At 41.5% G+C, this 6,005-nt stretch overlaps 1 non-coding gene across 1 annotated transcript; it reads left to right on the plus strand.

The window, feature by feature from the left end:
* Positions 1-5,590: 5,590 nt before the first annotated feature.
* trnas-uga (transfer RNA serine (anticodon UGA)) lies at positions 5,591-5,672 on the plus strand. The gene has a single exon. It is a non-coding gene; the product is annotated as a tRNA-Ser (tRNA).
* The last annotated feature ends 333 nt before the right edge of the window (positions 5,673-6,005 follow it).

A 6,005-nucleotide genomic window follows, 5' to 3' on the forward strand; every position in this document is an offset into this window, starting at 1 on the left:
GAACAATAGGTGTTGTTGCAACTGGAAGGATGTTCAAGTCAGGATCCGTAAAACTGCGCAGAAGATTCCTTTTTCTTTGTGGTATGTATTAATGATTTAGACTTGAATGAAAGGCCTATGATTAAAACTTATACAAATGATACAAAACATTGGCTTTGTGGTTGATAATGAAGAATAAAGTTGTTGAATGCAGGAAGATATCAATGAACTGGTCAGGTGGGCAGAATCGTGGCTTATGGAAAACAACCCGTAGAATCGTGAGGTAATACATTTGTGTATGGCGAACCAGGCCAACGTTCGCACGTTAAATGGCAGGACAATGATGAGTGTAATGGAACAAAGGGAACGTTGAATGCATGTCCACAAATCCGTGAATGTAGCCGAACAGGCAGAAAAGTTCTTTCAGAAGGCACACGGAATGCTTTCCTCATTTTGAGAAGGCATAGAATACAAGAGGGATGATATGTGAGAGGGATCATCAAATGTGGTCCTATGAGTCTAATTGAAAAATAAAAAAAAGTAGTGTTCACACTGCAGCGAATGTATTATAGACCCCCAAACTGTGGGATGGAGATGGCAGATAAAATATATCGGCAAATGGCAACGGTGCATAAACCATAGGGTAGTAATAGTAGGGATTTTACCTATCCAAATATTGGGACATATATAGTGTGAAGGGGAAAGAGTGCAGAATTCTTAAAATGTATTCAACTGAATCTCTTTTCGTCACTATGTAACAAGCCCAAGACGAAATGTGGCGGTTTAGATTTTTCTGGGAGAAATCAAGCTGGGCAAGTTGAAGGGGTATCAGTGGGAGAACACTTGGGTGCCGGTGACTATAATTCACTCAGACTCATGTTAGCTGTCGCTAAGGAAAATGAACTGCTTTAATAAAAGTCCCAAATTCGGGAAAAGCTAATTTTGCTCAGTTGAGAAGTGATTTGGCAGCAGTGGACAGGAAACAGCTACTTGTAGGCAAATCATTGTCGGAACAGTGGGAGGCATTCAAGTGAGGAGATCGTGAAGGCTAAGGCCAAGCATGTGCGCATAAAGTAAAAGGCTGGGAAAATAAGTCTAGAGCCCCCTGGACGTCGAAGGACTTACAGGGGAGGATTAAAAAAAAAGGGACGCTTTTTCATATACCACCGGCTAAATACTAATGATCCCTTGGTGGAATATAGAAAGTTAAGAGACACAATTAAAAATGATGTTAGGAATGGGAAGAGAGTGCATTAAAATGTTTGGCTCCTAAAATTAAGGAAAACCGACAGATGTTCGACAAATATATTAAGAGTAAGATGGTAACTAAAGAAAGGATAGGTCATCTTCGCACCTTGAGTGTAATCTTTGTGTGCAGGCGGAAGATTTTGGTAATTTCTTAATGAATACTGTTCATCTGTTTTCACAAAGGAAAGGGGCAATGCAGATACTGCTATCGAGGAGGAATGTCATTTTCTGGATGAAGTAAACACAGTGACAGAGGAAGCATTCAGGTTTTTAGTCGATTTGAAAGGAGTTAGGTCCCCAGACCCGGATCACTTCAATCGTACTTCAACTCATCCTATCAGCACATCCTTCTATTCCTTTCTCACTCATGTGCTTAAGTAGCTCTCTCTTTAATGCCTCTGTTGTATTCGCCTCAACTACAGAACGTTGTAGCACCTTCCACATTCTAATCACTCTTTGGTAAATAAGTTACTCTTGCATTGCCTTCTGAAGTCATCGGTGTCTGTCTTATAATTATGACCTCTAATTCTGAACTCCTGCATAATAGCAAATATTTTCTGCACGTCGGCGCTATCACATCCCTTCATAATATTAGAGACAATATCTGCCTTGGCTTTTACAGAGAAAAGCTCCCCAGTCTGTTTAGACTTTCACGAAAGTAAATGCTTCCAGTTCTGGACAAAATCATTCCTGCTGTGCTGTGCAATTCAATGATTCTACGATTTAGTTTTCACATCGACTGGGATTTCAAACAGGGCAAGCATGCCGGCAATTGTCTTAAATTTTCCACCGACCAGTAGATTAATAAATAATTAACATGCATAGTTGCGATGGCCGAGTGGTTATGCGTTGGACTTGAAATAGAATGGTGTTTCACTGCGCAGTTTCGAGCCCCGCTTATAGCGATTCTACAGTGAACATTTTATTTGCTTCAATCAGCTCGCTGACGAGATGACTGACGCCGAAACTGAACAGAATTCCCTCAACTGCCCTTTATTGCAATCATTGACGCAAACCTATTTTTCTAATTGGAAATTCTAATAATACTGCCATCAATTAGCGATTGTTGGTTTGTTGTAAACGTTGCAAAGATCAATGAGAAATATACACAGCAAACAGCATTAAAATGCATTTTAATAAAGAGCCCTGCAATTTTTAGAATGAAGTCATATTGAGCTGAATAAGATTCGGCAGTACTCAAACCTACAATTTTCTGATAACATCAGTGTTTATACCGAAATCAGACACCTTATCCATTCAGCCACGCTGTTCCTGCAGTGCACAGCTGACGAATGCCGTGAATGAGGGATTACACACGGGAATTGCATTTATTTCAATTCCATACTTAGCACCGCAAACCAATCAGCGGCAGTGGGCCATTAACTGATTGAAATACGAGAATTCCCAAATTCTCGGAGATCATCGAATTGTTCATTAAATGCTGGAAACTCTCCGCAGTTCAATGAGCTCTTGGCAGAACTAATATTTTGCAGCATTGCTTGAATGTATTGCAGGTCCTTGTCAGTTTCGTTCCTAAATGTTAAAGCTGCTCAAAAATAACAAAGCTAAGATGCTCGTAACCCTGCCCTCCCCCACACAAAAAAAAGATGTTCCTTACGAGGATCGAAAGCGCAGCATTCGCGTTAACAGCGCTATGCTTAACCATTTCATTCAACCGGCTTGCTATTGTGTATTTTTATTTAACGATAAAAAAACACGAGCATTTTTGCAGAGACATTCATCTCAGGACTTCCCAAAGCGGTTCACAGCCAGTTAAGTTGTTTCACAGTCTGGGCACTAATGTAGGAAATGCAAAAGCAGATTTGCACCTGCAAGAACCCACGATTAAATAGTGACTAGATGTTGTTTGTAGGATGAAAGTTGGCTCCAGGACACCGGGGTGAACTCTCCTGCTCTACTTCTGAATAGCGAGCATGGGATATTTTACGTCCAGCTCGGAGGGCGGACAGGTCTCGGTTTAAGATCTCAACCGAACGTCAGCAACTCCGACAGTGCTGTGCTCCCTCACAACTGCCGGTCCGATATTACAATTCCTACTTGAATTTCTACTCACCAAACTCTCTGTCGCAGATGCAACTGTCCATGGCAATATTGGTAGCAGCGAATACTGGAAACCACTTGTGGATACTAAGTCCTGTCTTCACACGGAGGACACTCTGCTTCTTATTTTCTGGCACCACCACCGTGCTTAATCGGATAGATTCTGAACAGATGGAGCAGCTCAACGCTGGGCATCCCTGAGGTGCTGTAGCACAAAAGCAGCAGCTGAATTGTACAATCTGTAAACTTATGTCCAAGCATATACCCCATCTAACGTTACCTTGTAAACAGAGCACCAAATCTTGATAACGCCTCAGCCTCCGTATTCCAATAGAAAATAGATCTAGCTTGTTCTTCCTTTGCTGATATGCATACACTGGCTGTTCTGTTATCATCCTTGTAAATCTTCTCTGCATCCTCTAAAATGCCTCTATATGCTTTTTATAATATGGCGAATGGAAATGTGCACATTACCCTGTGTGGTCTAACAAAGGTTAAATACAGGTTTAACATAAATTCGTTGCATTCTATAGTATACGTGCTTTTTGGTTTTGCTTATTTATGACCTTGCTAATCTGTGCCTTAACTTTTAGAGTTTTGTGTATTCGCCTTCCGTTTCATCTTCTACGCCACCCAGACTGGTATCCTCCAATAATAAGTGACCGCCCTATTCTTCCTAACAAAATGTAACACCTCACATTTATATGGTTTGAAATTCAAAAGCCAATGATATGTCCAATCTGCAAGTTTATTAATGATCTCCTCTAATGTGTTGTAGTCCTCCTCACTTTTGACTACCCGCCTAATTAGATGTCACTTGCAAATTTCGATATTATGTTTTCGCTTTCTCGGTCAAGTTGTCAATATCACTTGTGAACAACAGTGGTCCCATCACCGATCCTTGTGGAACACCACTATCCACCTTCTGCCAATATGTAAAGCTCCATTTTAACCCAACTCTCTGATTTATGGATTGAAGCCAGCAAGCTATGCATTCTAGTTGACTCCACTAAGCATTGTGACCTGGCTTGAGGGTCTTATTGTTTCTGTTTAACAATCTAGAGGTCCTAGTGTTCTAGTTGATTAATTCAAGCATGTGGTCATCGCGAGCAAGGGCAGCATTTGTTGCCCACACCTAATTTAATTGTTAATGTGTTGGTGAGCAACCATATGCAGCTGAATGGCTCGCTTCGACATTTCAGATGGCAGTATAGAGTCAACCACGTTGCTGTGGGTCTGGAGTCACATATAGGCCCAGACTGGTAAGGTCGGCAGATCCCCTTCAATGAAGGAGATTAGTGAATCAGACGGGTTTGTTACGATAATGGTCACCATTATTGATACTTTTTTAATTTCCAGATTTATTTAATTCAATTTAATTTACCGTACTGTAATTTCCTGTCTCTGGAATACTAGTTCAGTATAATAAATATCATACCACTATGATTGACCGCCTGTGTAATGTGCTCGAAGGGTTGAATGACTCGACCTGTCCTGGGCAACAGTTGGAGATAGGGAATGGCAACCCCCTGGTCCGGTGACTGAACCATCATGTCACTATTAATTGCCTCCACCTGTTTAATGTCCTCGAGGTTCGGAATAACTCCTCCTGTCCTTGTGTGTAATAACACAAGAGTCCTTTATTCTAAACTGCCTCGTGTGGTTACCCGGTCTCTTTGATTCCTACTTCGGTTAAGAACAAGATCCGACTTCTTGTATTGCCTAAATGACATCCGCCAGTGGCGCACTCTGGTGTCAGATAACTCATGAACAAATATATTACACTGTGCATCAGGATCAGGGACGGAATGTCATCCTCCTGGTCCTATGCAATCGGCTCGAGTGGTTGAATGGCCTCCTCCTCTCTCTGTGCAACAGGTTCGTGGGTTTGGCAATCCATTCTCGTCATCTATGCAGCAGCTGCACGCGACAGAAAAGAGTTCCACTGTTCTTCCACGTGTCCTTTGCAAGTTTTTGAGCGGTTAATGGACTCAGCCTGTCAGAGGCTCGATGTCTTGCTCCAGTTACTGTGCAAATGATCCTGTGCGACCAGAGAATTCTGAGGATAATTGGAGCCTTTATGTAACAGCAAGTGCAGGGGTCGCAGTTTCACATCTCTGAAGTATTGATTTGCTGAAAATTTGATTGTGCTGCCCAGGAAACATCAAATCCTGACCTAAAATCTGTCTCTGGTGGGACTCAAACCCACAATTTTTGAATGCCTGATATTACGTTGACCAAAAGTCTATTTGTCTGATATTTCGCAGCGATTTTTCGACTGTTATAACGAATCCATCGTGTAGCTGAGATGGCCGAGTGGTTAAGGCGTTGGACTTGAAATCCAATGGGGTTTCCCCACGCAGGTTCGAACCCTGCTCGCAGCGATTCAAAAGGGAATATTTCACTCTTTGATTTGATCAATGGGATCTGATCAGACTTCTGTCCACTGCCTTTTATTACACTGATAGTGTTCGAATTGTCAACACTATTAATTTGCAGGCATTAATTAGTGTTGGTTTGTTGGAAACTATTTGCAAAGATCAGTGAGAAATGTACACAGGAAATAGAATAACAAAATACCTTTTAATAAAGAGCCCTGCAAGGAAATCACCTTCAGCTAATGAGTGTGAACATGGTTTTATTTTTAAAGTTGAACAACATTTTACAAAAGCACCCGCACAAGCCTCAAATCTGCAATTTTCTGATAACATTAGGGT

The sequence above is a fragment of the Pristiophorus japonicus genome, chromosome 25, assembly GCF_044704955.1.
Source record: "Pristiophorus japonicus isolate sPriJap1 chromosome 25, sPriJap1.hap1, whole genome shotgun sequence".
Lineage (NCBI taxonomy): Eukaryota > Metazoa > Chordata > Chondrichthyes > Pristiophoridae > Pristiophorus > Pristiophorus japonicus.